This window comes from Schistocerca piceifrons, chromosome X (genome assembly GCF_021461385.2).
Source record: "Schistocerca piceifrons isolate TAMUIC-IGC-003096 chromosome X, iqSchPice1.1, whole genome shotgun sequence".
Taxonomy (NCBI): Eukaryota; Metazoa; Arthropoda; class Insecta; order Orthoptera; family Acrididae; genus Schistocerca; species Schistocerca piceifrons.
This window is the reverse complement of record NC_060149.1, coordinates 23,734,210-23,747,497: the sequence shown is the minus strand read 5'-3', so window position 1 is coordinate 23,747,497 and position 13,288 is coordinate 23,734,210.

Below are 13,288 nucleotides of genomic sequence, written 5' to 3'. Positions count from 1 at the left end.
ACCTGGACATCACAGATTGTGAGGTGCCTACTTTCTTCAATGGTGTGCTTTCATTTATAGATCAGATTAATCGAGATCAAGGTAAACACGTCATATATAAGTACAAAACCATGTATCCAATCCATGGTACAATACGACTAGTTTCACATTGTCGTCTGTATAGAATACGTGACCCCATACCTATGCATGATGTGTTCCGCAAAACCTCGGTTAATTTGATGTATAAATCGAAACACATCATTAAAGAGAGGAGTCATCACACACCCTGTGACATCCCATGCATTTTTTCAGCGTCGATTATGACACAGGTACAAGCTTCAAATTACATGAAAATGGGTTTGTACCTTGGCGAAACAAACGCTGTATCATTGTGAGAGATACGGAGGCAAGCAAGTGTGTTGGGTCTTAACCCAGTTCACGTCTACTAGCGCCACATCATCGTAACGCGACTGTTAGTAGCACAAAAAGTATTGCACCATAACCTAAGAATGAAATTAACTTTTCACAGCTTTGTCAGGGTATGCTTCAGTATATTACTGTTAAAGTTGTTAAATCTTAGAATGATATCATGAATAAGTTTTAGTAAATATATTACTTTAAGAAAAAATAAGTGGGGCTAAATAACTAAGCTAGAAAGGCAATAATTGTTCAAAATGTGCAAATGTGTGTCACAATTAAAAGTTACAAGTCTCAACATGGACAGTTCATTATTTTCGTCAAATTCGGCGTCAAAAATGGTTCAAATGGCTCTGAGTATTACGGGACTTAACATCTGTAGTCATCAGTCCCCTAGAACTTAGAACTTCTTTAACCTAAGTAACCTAGGGAAATCACACACATCCATGCCCGAGGCAGGATTCGAACCTGTGACTGTAGCAGTCACGCGGTTCCAGACTGAAGCGCCTAGAACCGCACGGCCACACCGGAGGGCAAAGTCGGCGTCATTACATAAACTTGAAGGTACTGAAAATTAAACTCGGAAAGATTAAAATTTTTATGTGGCCTCAGTTTGATACAGAAACATTAACTGCATGGCTCCACTAAGCTAACTATTTTATTGTTGTCGTCTTCAGTCCAGAAAGTGGTTTGATGCAGCTCTTGATTCTACATCCTGTGGAAACTTCTTTATCTCCGAGTAATTACTGCAGTCTACATCCTTCTGAATCTGTTTAGTGTATTCATGTCTTGGTCTCCCTCTAGGAATTTTAGACTCTGCACTTCCCTCAAATGCTAAACTGGTGATCTCTTGATGCCTAAGAACGCATCCCAGCAACTGATCCCTTTTTCTTTGTGCCATAAATTTCTCTTCTCCACATTTCTATTCAGTAGCACCTCATTAGTTAGTGCTCTACCCATCTAATCTTCAGAATTCTTCTGTAGTATCATATTTCAAAAGCTTCTATTCTCTTCTTGTCTAAACTAGTTATCATCCATGTTTCACTTCCACACATGGCTACACTCCAAAAGTCTGCAAATGCTAGGAACTTAGGTTTGCCTTTCGTTACCCTATCTTCTAAGATAAATCGAAGGGTCAGTATTTCCTCATGTGTTGCAACATGTCTATGTTAACGGACTCCTAACTGATCTTCCCTGAGATCGGTTACTACAGTTTTTCCATTCGTCTGTAAAGAATTCCTATTAGTATCTTGCAACCACGACTTACTAAACCGATAGTTCGGTACATTTCACATCTGTCGGCACCTGCTTTCTTTGGGATTGGAATTATTGTATTCATCTTGAGGTCTGATGGTATTTCGTCTGTCTCATACATGTTGCTCACCAGATAGAAGAGTTTTGTCATAGCTGGCTCTCCCAAGGCTACCTGTAGTTCTATTGGAATGTTGTCTACTCACATTGGCTTATTTAGATTTACGTATTTCAGTGATCTATCAAATTTTCCTCGAAGTATCATACCGCCCATTTCATCTTCATCTACGTCTCCTTCCATTTCCATAATATTGCCGTCAAGTACATCGCCCTTGTATGGACCCTCTACATACTCCTTCCACCTTTCTGCTTTCCTGTCTTTGCTTGGACATGGTTTTCCATCTGATCCCTTGATATTCATCCAAATAGTTCTCTTTTCCCCAAAGGTCTCTTTAATTTTCCTGTAGGCAGTACCTATCTTACTCCTAGTGATATGTGCCTCTACATCCATACATTTGTCCTCTAGCCATCCCTGCTTAGCCACATTGCACTTCCTGTCGATCTCATTTTTGAGATGTTTGTATTCCTTTTTGCCTGTTTCATTTACTGCGTTTTGATATTTTCTCCTTTCATCAATTAAATACAATATTTCTTCTGTTAACTAAGGATTTCTACAACCCCTCGTCTTTTTATCTACTTGATCTGGTGCGGTCTACACTATTTCAACTATGAAAGTTACCCATTCTTCTTCTCCTGCATTTCTTTCCCCCGTTTTGTCAATGGTTCAATAATGCTCCCTCTGAAACTCTCTACAACCTCTGGTTCTCTCAGTTTGTTCAAATCGCATCTCCTTAAATTCCCACCTTTTTGCTGTTTCTTCAGTTCTAATCTACAGTTCATAAACAATTGATTGTGTTCAGAGTCCACATCTGCCCCTGGAAATGTCTTACAATTTAAAACCTGGTTCCTATATCTCAGTCTTACCATTATATAATCTATCTGAAACCTTCCATGTATACAACCTTCTTTCATGGTTCTTAAACCAAGTGTTAGCTGCGTTTAAGTTATGCTCTGTGCAGAATTCTACCAGCCGGCTTCCTCTTTCATTCCTTACCACTATTCCATACTCACCTACTACTTTTCCTTCTCTTCACTTGACTATTATCGAATTCCACTTCCCCATGACTATTAAATTTTCATCTCCCTTCACTGGCTGAATAATTTCTTTTATCTCATGATACATTTCTTCAATCTCTTCGTGATCTGTGGAGATAGTTGACATATAAACATATACTAGTGTGGTAGACATGGGCTTCTTGTCCATCTTGGCTACAATAATTCGTTCACTATGCTGTTCATGGTTGCTTGGCAGCACTCCTATATTTTTAATTCGTTATTAAACCTACTCCTACATTACTGCAGTTTGATTTTGTATTTATAACCATGTATTCACCTGACCAGAAGCCTTGTTCTTCCGCCACCAAACTTCACTAATTCGCACCATATCTAACTGCAGCCTATGCATTTACCCTTTTAAATTTTCTAAACTACCTGCCCAATTAAAGGACCTGACATTCCACACTCCGATCTAAAGAACGCCACTTTTCTTTTTCCTGCTAACTACGTCCTTCTGCTTAATCCCCACCCAGAGATCCGAATGTGGGACTATTTTATTTCCAGTATATTTTACCCAAGAGGGCGTCATCATCATTTAACCAAACAGTAAAGCTGCATATCCTCAGGAAAAATTACCGCTGTAGTATCCCCTTGCTTTCAGCCATTCGCAATAGCAGCACAGCTGGGCCGTTTTGGTTAATGTTACAAAGCAGATCAGTCAATCATCCAGACTTTGCCTCTGCCTCTTCAGGAACCACACGCAAGCCTGGCCTCTCCACAGACACCCCTCCGTTGTGGTTGCATTTACGGTACTGCTATGTGTATCGCTAAGGCATGCAAGCCTCCTCACCAATGGTAAGGTCCATGGTTCATGGGAGGAGGAAGCTACCTCTATTAGTTTTTAAGTTTCTTACGAAAACCTATTCATAATAGAGTAAGTATATTTGTATCTGCTGTAAAAAGTTCTAATTACAGCTCTCGATTAAACTGATGAAATAACGTAGGTGTACGAAGTTTCAAGACTTTAGTGTAAATAACAATCATTACAAGGAAGCTTAAAGAGGCAGTTTAGAGGTCATATTCTACTGTTGATACCGCTCTAAAAATTCTAGCCGCGTGGGATTAGCCGAGCGGTCTAGGTCGCTGCAGTCATGGACTGTGCGGCTGGTCCCGGTGGAGGTTCGAGTCCTCCCTCGGTCATGGGTGTGTGTGTTTGTCCTTAGGATAATTTAAGTTAAAGTAGTGTGTAAGCTTAGGGACTGATGACATTAGCAGTTAAGTCCCATAAGATTTCACACACGTTTGAATACTTTTAAAAATTCTATATGGCTAAGTTTAAATGCAGTAAAGCTAAGACTTTTTGAGTAACTAAAGGCAACTTCACTCCATTCCAACAAAAGTTAAGAAGATTGTATACTGGTATACAACAGAGATATTAACTAATACGTGGGTTATTCAGAAAGTAAGTTCCGATCGGTCGCGAAATGGAAACCACTGGGAAAATCCGGTAAAGCTTTACACAGATGTGTTGGGCAGTGTCTCTAGTATCACGTCGCGTCGCTCTTTTCAGTTTTGAGTGAACAGTAAGCATATAAAGATGCGTAGGGAAGAACATCTCCCGCCAACTACGAGGGCCTGGTTGGAGATTTCGCCTCTGTGATGTAGCTCACATAATACAACTGTCGAGCAGTTCCTTCTTCATGCCAATTCTCGGCCGCAATGAAGACGCTCCTGCAGCCTTCCCGATGAGAAGTGTTTGATCACCCTCAATACAGTCCGTAATTGGCTCCCCCTGAGCCTCATATCTGCTCAAAAAACTGCTGGCTATGATGACAAAATTTTTCCACAGACAACGAGCTGCAGACCAGTGTAGATAACTGGCCGAAAGCACAGTTGGCTGCTTTCTATGACGAGGGTACTGGATAGTTGATAGAACACTACGACGAAACTCGAAGCTGGAGCGGCGACTATGTAGAGAAGTAGGTCAAAGGTGTACCTAACTGTTGCAAATAAAACGTTTCTGGTTTTCACTATTGTTTCCATTTCGCGAACGATCGTAATTTACTTTCTGGACAACCCTCGTATATGTGTGACAAAGAGGCCATTTACATGCTGCTATCTGTGGCAAGAGCGATTGATAGCAAATGTTCCATTCAGTGGTCTGCTGGGCCCATATATAGAGGGTGACAATTATTAAACGATGTGAAATAAAGTCGTCGTAACGTCTGATCGGTTTGTGCTAGGATGTTCAAACTGAACGTTTGGCCACGGGGTATGATGGGATTTAGTATGGTTTGGTTTAGCGATGAATCCCACTTTCATTTGTATGGGATCGTGAATAAACAAAATTGGCTCATTTGGCCGACAGAGAATCCGCATTTCGCGATCGAGAAGTTTCTTAGTCCTCAATAGGTGACTGAGTGGTGTGCAATAGCCAGTCACGGAATAATCCTTGATGGCACGGTGACTACCGAACGGTACGTGAAGGTTTTGAAAGATGATTTCATCTCCATTATCCAAAGTGATCCTGCTTTCGACAAAATGTGGTTCATGCAAGACGGAGCACGACCCCATCGAAGCAGGAGAGCACTTTGGGGTCTGCATTCTGGCTCTGGGGTACCCAGAGGCCACTGGCATGGACCTCGACTGGCCGCCATGTTCTCCTGATATGAACGCATGCGATTCGTTTTCGTGGGGCTATATTAAAGACAAGGTCTACAGCAGTAACACCAAAATTATTGCTGAGCTGAAAACAGCCATTCAGGAGGTCATCGACAGCATCGATATTTCGATACTTCAGCGGGTTAATCAGAATTTCGCTCTTCGTCTACGCCACATCATCGCCAATGATGGCCAGCATATCCAACACGTCATGTCCTAACTTAAATCCGAATATCCCTAGTGACGTTTACATGTTGAATAAAGTGTGTGCACGCTGCCGTTTTAACTAATTTACGTTTTTTTCATATAGTTCAATAATTGTCACTCTGTAAACACAGCCAGTGAGGCAGTAAGAGGCGATTCTTTGCACACAGCTACCGATCTGTCCACCTCAGTCAAACGCCGGCATACACCGTGCCTCGGATGACGTCAGAGCTAGGCATTTACCTAAAGCGTTTCCGAAGAAAGTAGGAAGTGAACTCGCGAGTACTGTACACCATCCTGGATCGCTTAGATTTTGCGGAAGTAACTGTTTATGTGCCGCCCGTAATGTTGACAAAATCGCGTGGCAAGTGGCGAGTTTATTTTCCACTTTTAAGGCGAGCAATTAACTTTGGTGCTAGATCATTTTACTTGAAACTTATCGTATAGGTCGTCTCTGAACTGCTAATAGTGCTGTTTCCTATAGGGACATTATTATTAACATCATGAATATAATTATGCTTGTGCATGTGGACTTTTAATGAATATATCTAACCGTTAGAACTTAAATTTTTACTTATGGTTCCCCATCGCTTTCTGGCTGACCGCAAAAACAGTATTCAGGCTCTTGTACGACAGGGAAGGTTTATAGATCCCTGTTAACCCGCCGCCCCACATACGGTTTTAATCTGCAGGGAAACTGAGCTGTGAAAGTAATCGGTACAAAACAGGGAACTAGGTAGGCACTAACAGGACACCGAAGTGAAATATGCCGAAACCAGCGCGAGGACAGTGTTTCTCGCGAGTGTGGAATCTAAATTCGGAATGTTAGCCACAGTAACCCTCAACGTGACGGAACGAGGTAAGAAGATGGCACTACACAAAATGTATGGTTGTAGCCCTATTTTCTATCTACTTCTGCAAAGATCTGGATGAATGGTTCCAAATTCTTAGCCTTCAGTAGCCAAACTGAAGAAGATGCAAAATTTACAAGGATCAAGGAAAACGCTAAAACCCATAGAAGTGGAACAGATTACATTTTGAGGAAAGGTTAAAGAGCATGAGCAGACATTGCAGCGAGATATTGGAGCACTAGGAGTGCAATATATAAAAGATAAGGCACAGATTACAGTCTGTAGTACTTCCAAATAGGGTGTGGTAAATAAATTAGAATTCTTAACATTAAGAACCAATGGGAACAATATTACTCTAAAAGTTGAGGTAGATAAGTTAGACGAGAGTGTGAAGGCGTTAGTAGTTGACGAAAAAAGGTAGTGTGGTATGGCACATTTTGCGGTGGCCGATAGTACTGAAGTAAACTCCTTGTTGCCTTTCAAAGATCAGCAACGCAAAGTTAATTGGTGGCTACTCTGGCTGACAAACGAAATTCGTGATCATGTGACAGAGGTAGAAATAAGATTAGACCACAGCCATGGAAGCTACTAATGCAGGGAAAACGATAGTGGTTTGGGGTAGATCCAATGATTCCAGACAAGAAAACAAATGGGAGCGTGGACCAGAAATGTACACACTGATAAAGAGCACAAAAAGCAGCAGCAATATGCAAGGAATTTCGCAGCGACAAGAAATAGACAACTTCGATTATAAGCATTGCTCGGCGATATGGAAGTTCAAAGTTTTCCATAATTTCTTAGATGTTATCCTTCCCAGAGCACAGTCAGAGCAATTCCATTATTCGCTGCCTCCAATCTGGTCTATTCTGTACAGAACCAAATCTGTATGCAGTTATTTAAAACAGGAACTGGCATGTCGAATGGGACCAATTGTGAGGATATGTAGTATGTACCACACTAAACACGACATCATCACGTTACTGAATTACCAACCGTCAAGATTCTCGAGTCCAGCAAGATTCTTTGAACATATTGTTCAGAAGAATCGGTTTCTGTACAGCCCATACAGCCCCACTGAGCTAATCAGGGTTTGCATCAATGTACTACATGTACATCTAAGGTATATTATTTTAAATAGGAGATGTAAAGATGATGCGAAATGGTGCAAAATGACCAACATGATCTGAACCGTTACAGCAAACTGCTGCTATGTAGTGAAGGATACAGTAGGAGCCCATACAACAGGCTCAAAGGACACGCAGATATTATAGATTTGATGGGTGACACCAACACTATTATTTGGATGTGTGAAGTCGGCATAATGACGACCTTGCAAGGTTGTATCTGTGCTATAATCGACAGCATAAAAATTACATGGACATCACAAGTTGTGAGGTGCCTACTTTCTTTAACGATGTGCCTTGATCTATCTATCGGATTAATGCAGGTTAAGGTTAACATGTGTGATTTGCCTTGATCTATCCATCGGATTAATGCAGGTTAAGGTTAACATGTGTAATGTAAGTACTGAACCATGTATCCAACCCGTGATACAATGCAACTAGTTTCTCATTGTCTTCTGTATAAGATACATGACCCCATACCTAGGTATGATGTGTTCACCTTAACCTTGGTTAAGGGGGGTACGACATCAAACAGGCCGACTTGGAGCAGGAGAGGCACCACAGGACATTTTAATTTCCACTGTCTATACTTTTACAAGTAAATTCATAAAACTTTGTCAGCGTGACCAGGTAGGATTCAGGATTCACACTCGTTGCAGCAGAAGTTCAAAAACATAACAAAATAACTTTTTTACCTGTGAAATTTCATCAGTTTTTCACTTACTATTGGCTGCATTTGTTGCTATAGCTACACATTTCTTCATAAGTAAGAGAGACTGTTCGATGAATTTTTTAGAGCATACAAATCATACTTACAGGTGTCTGAAACTCTAGAATCTATTTAATTAAAAAAATGAATGAGCTGTTACGTTTTAAACTTTATATTTAGAAAAAAATCCAATTTTGTAGTTAATTATCTCAATTTTTACCACAGTTTTTAATAGATTTGGAAAATTCTAGGGTTTCATACACCTGTAAGTATGGTTCGTATGCTGTGCAAAATTCATCAAAGAATCTCTCTTACTTGTGAAGAAAAATGTACCTATAGCAACAAATGCAGCCAACAGTAAGTGAAAAAATGATGAAATTTCATATCTAAAAAAAATTTATTTTGTTATGCTCTTGCACTTCCACTGCAATGAGTGTGAATCCTGAATCCTTCCTGGTCATGCTGACAAAGTTTTATGAATTTATTTGTAAAAGTATAGACAGAAGAAAATAAAATGTCCTGTGGTGCCTCTCCTGCTCCAAGTCGGCTCGTTTGACGTCCTACCCCCCTTAATCTGATGTACAAATCTAAACACGTCATCAAAGAAAGTAATCATCACACAACCTGTGACATCCCATGCATTTTTTCAGCGTCGGTTATGGCACAGGTACGAGTTTCAAATTACATGAAAATGGGTTCGTACTGTGGCGAAACAAGTGCTGTATCATTGTGAGAGATACAGAGACAAGCAAGTGGCTGAGTCTTAACCCAGTTCACTGTTACTAGCGCCACGTCATCGTAACTCGTCTGTGAGTAGCACACAAAGTATTGCACAATAATCTAAGAATGAAACTAAAAACTAAATTAACTTTTCCAAACTTTGTCAGGGTATGCCTCGCACTATGGGTGTCAGATTAGCAGAAGTGCTATACAGTTGAGAGTGTCTAAAATTTAGTGTTAACACTTTATCAAATCAAAAGATTCAATCATTTTTACAGAAAACTTAGTCCTTGAGTGTGTACATGCATATTAGTATCACTCGACGTTCTCTATGAAACATGTCCCAATGTTTTAGTTGTCACCATGATGATACGTAGTATGCTTTATCACACAACAGCTTTACAAGTGTTTCATAGGTCCTGCCATGATTCTGATTGTTGCATAATGTACTCCAGGAAGACGTCTCCAGCTTCAGTACCAGCAGTTTGGGATATACTTAAGTTCTCTCCTCCTACGTCCTCTTCATCAGTTTCATCGTAACTTTCCTGTGAGCTTATGATTACCTCTTTTCTGCTGAAGTTTGGTCATAAATAGTTGCTCGTCCTACGCTGTTGCCAGTAAGGACTTCAGATCAGTTTATATCTAATTTAGAGTTTCTGCTTGAGGTCTAGCATAGCGTGTTTCCCTTTAGCAACCATGATAATGATCCGCAAGGAAAATCACAATTTCAAAGTGGACAGGAATGCTGGACATTATAATTAAGTAACAACATTGTTGCAAGCGAAATTTCATTATTGTAGGCATCATTTCAGGTTGAACGACTAGATGCTGGAAGTGTGCCGGATTACTGTGGGGCTGGACTACTGAGGGGCATATTAGCGAGAGTTTAGCGTAATGCCAAAATCTTAGAATGGTCACATGAATAAGTTTTACTAAATATATTACTTTAAGAAAAAATAAGTGGGGCTAAATGATTAAGTTAGAAAGCCAAATTTGTACAGAATGGAAAAATGTATGTCACAATTAAAAGTTAGAAATCTCAACTTCGACGGTGCATTATTTTGGTCAAAATCGGCGTCTTTACAAAAACGCGAAGGTACTAAAAATTAAACTCAAAAAGATGAAAATCTGTATGTAGCCACAGTTTGATATTGAAACATTAACTACGTGACTCCACTAAGCTAACTCTTTTGTTGTGGTCTTCAGTCCAGAGACTGGTTTGATGCAGCTCTCCATGCTACAGTATCCTGTGCAAGCTTCTTTATCTCCAAGTAATTACTGCAACCTGCATCCTTCCGAAACTGTTTCGTATTACACGCCTTGGTCTCCCACTACGATTTTTGCCAGAAGTGAAATATACCGAAACCAGTTCGAGGACAGTGTTGCTCCAGAGTGTGGAAGCTAAATTCGGATTGTTAGCCACAGTATCACTTAACGTGACGGAACGAGGTAAGAAAATGGCTTTACGGTGCAATCACATAGCTGTGTGGACCTGCAAGTTACCTGGAAGCTACTGCACTTGCTCACCGCTATCCTCCCCCCCCCCCCCTCCACGAGGAGCCAAAGCGGTAGGTGTTGCCCATCGCCATCCGCACCGCCATAGCTGCTGATGTCTGTATTACGTTGCAATGCGTCGCAACACGTTTGCTGGTATTGTGCAACGGCATCACTCATCGAGGTCAAGCAATTAAGTCAAGAATATTTAAAGTATTTGTTAATTGCTTCTAACAGGCTGTTAAAAATGGACCTAATGATAAGAAATGGAAACATAAGATGCAATCAGTCTCTGATAATTAATCCTCAGAATTAGAAATTGAAATTAAGGGGAATGGGTCAGTCAAAGTAATAAATCCAAAATCTGAAGATGATTGGTCCCGAGTAGAATCAGAGGTAAATTTGAATGTTACTGCAAAGATAGAATCAATTTCTGATGATGAGGTAATTGAAGTTGAGGTCATAAAGAAAAAAGTAGAATTAATAGAGTTATCAAATAATGAAACTGAGTTCAATATTTCTGAAATTCAGCCAAGTGAGGAAGTGCTAGAAACTCCTTTAAAAAAGGATGGAAATGTCAAGTGGCAAGGTAGAGGCACCAAATAGGATGCAATTACTGTTCTCTAAACTTGGATTGCATCATAAAGAACTGAACAATAAGATGGAATAAACAGTGAAGTAGTAACTACCAGATAGTGAGAATGAATGTAGTAGTAAGGAAGTGAAGGCTCGAAAGATCCCAAAACTGAATAGCTTAAATTACAAAATTAATTCTAACCACGATGATCTACGAGTCAAAGTAGGACAACAGCTAACTAAATTGCATAGTATTTTCAAAACTGAAACTGATGAAGTTCGCAAGGATCTCAAAGTCGCAGACAAACTTGTGGAAGGGATGTTGTCTGAAAGTATAGGCAATAAATCCAAACTTTGCTCTAATCGATATGCACAAGTAAATAATAAAGTAAATGCTTGCCAAAAGAATATTAAGAAAGTGAAATCTGAATGTGTGAAACTATGTGAGGATGATGCTAAGAATTTTTCTGGCAGAGTAGAAGCAGTAGAACTACACGTAGAGGAACTAAATACTAGTATTGCTAACATAGAAAGTAGAGTAACCGCTGGTAGCTCTTGTAATACTACTATACAGCATGTTGCTTCAATTGACGCGATTTTCATTGGATGTCGTCAATTTTTATGTTTGTATCCAGACAAACAAAATCTCCCATTAGAGTTCTGGAATGATTTTGAGGATGTTTTACCAAATGCATGGTCAGAGCAAGAGAAAATTTCTTTCATAAGAAGTCATTTGTCGCGAAATGTTTTGTGATGGTCAGCTGACATAATGATTGGATGCAGTACTCTTTCTTAATTTGAAACTGCATTTCTTAATGAGTACTGGTCACATCACAAATACGAATAACACGGCGTTTTGAGAGAGTTTTGGAGTGCTGAAAAGTTTTCTCCAAGTCGTGAATCAGTTAAAGACTTCTCTAGAAAGAAACTTTATAAGCATACATTTTTGCTCTTAAACCACAAAAATCTTCCATTATTTTTCCATTACATTCATCTTTCATTTTACCAACAACTCTCTTGTTTACTTGTGGAATACCATATGTCTGTTGGATAATCACTTGTATCAAAATTATTAATCATCGATTTCATATCTTCATAGAAATCTTCTGTTTTAATATTGTAAATATAACTATCTGTACCTTGATAACATAATTCAATATTTTCTCCATATTTAGGTTTCATAACTCTGTAGTGAAAATCATACATTAATTCTTTAGATAAATCAAGTATACTTAATCCAACATAAACAGGTTTATTAAATATTATTTTAGTTTTATTCATAATAATAGCAGCTGGATATTCAACAAATATAGTTCTATGTTTAAAGTCTGGTTTCGCTACAAGTTTACGACATACTTTACTATTTCAAACTAATTTTATATTTTCTCTGTTTCTTATATTCTCCATTGTTCTACCAAATACAGAATTATTCATTAATTTACAGAAATCTTTTTCAAAGTTATCTGTAGCTTTACTTTTTAAATGTGTGTTTAGATCTACATCCTTCTTTAACCAACCAGATTGTTTGAATTTTAAAATTTTATGTATTTTTGTAAGTTGCATTCCTTAAGATAAATATTGTTTAATATTTCAATAATGTACTACATAATTACACTTTTTATCTAAAGTAGTTATTCATTTACTTTCATTTGTACCGGGAACAAGTTTTGATTCAGGAGCTAGAGGTAAATCTTTATGTAAATCATGTAATTCTTTTGGACATTCTAGATCTACTTCAAATATATATCCATCTTGAGTATTGTTTGAGATTTTACTTATTTTTGTACAAATAAAATTATTTGGGTCTTCCCATTTAAATCTGCCATATGGTAAATATTGGTTCATAGCATAACCATATAAATTATTTGCATCTAGATACATGATATGATTTGATATTTCTTTATTATCATAATCTTTTAAATATTTATTATTTGTTTTTACATATCTTTTACAACATTGTGAAATTTCACCTCTTATTCCTTTTTCAACCATTAGAAGCATATCATAATCATATAATAATTCAAGTTTTTGGGTACTAATTTTTAACATTGCATCCCAAGATAAAGCTGCTGCAGTAAAATACCAAGAAAGAACTAAAAATTATGTTTGTATACATATTTTTCTAAAATTTACAAAAAAATCACTTAACAATAATACATCAATTTAAGATATAAATCATGATATTC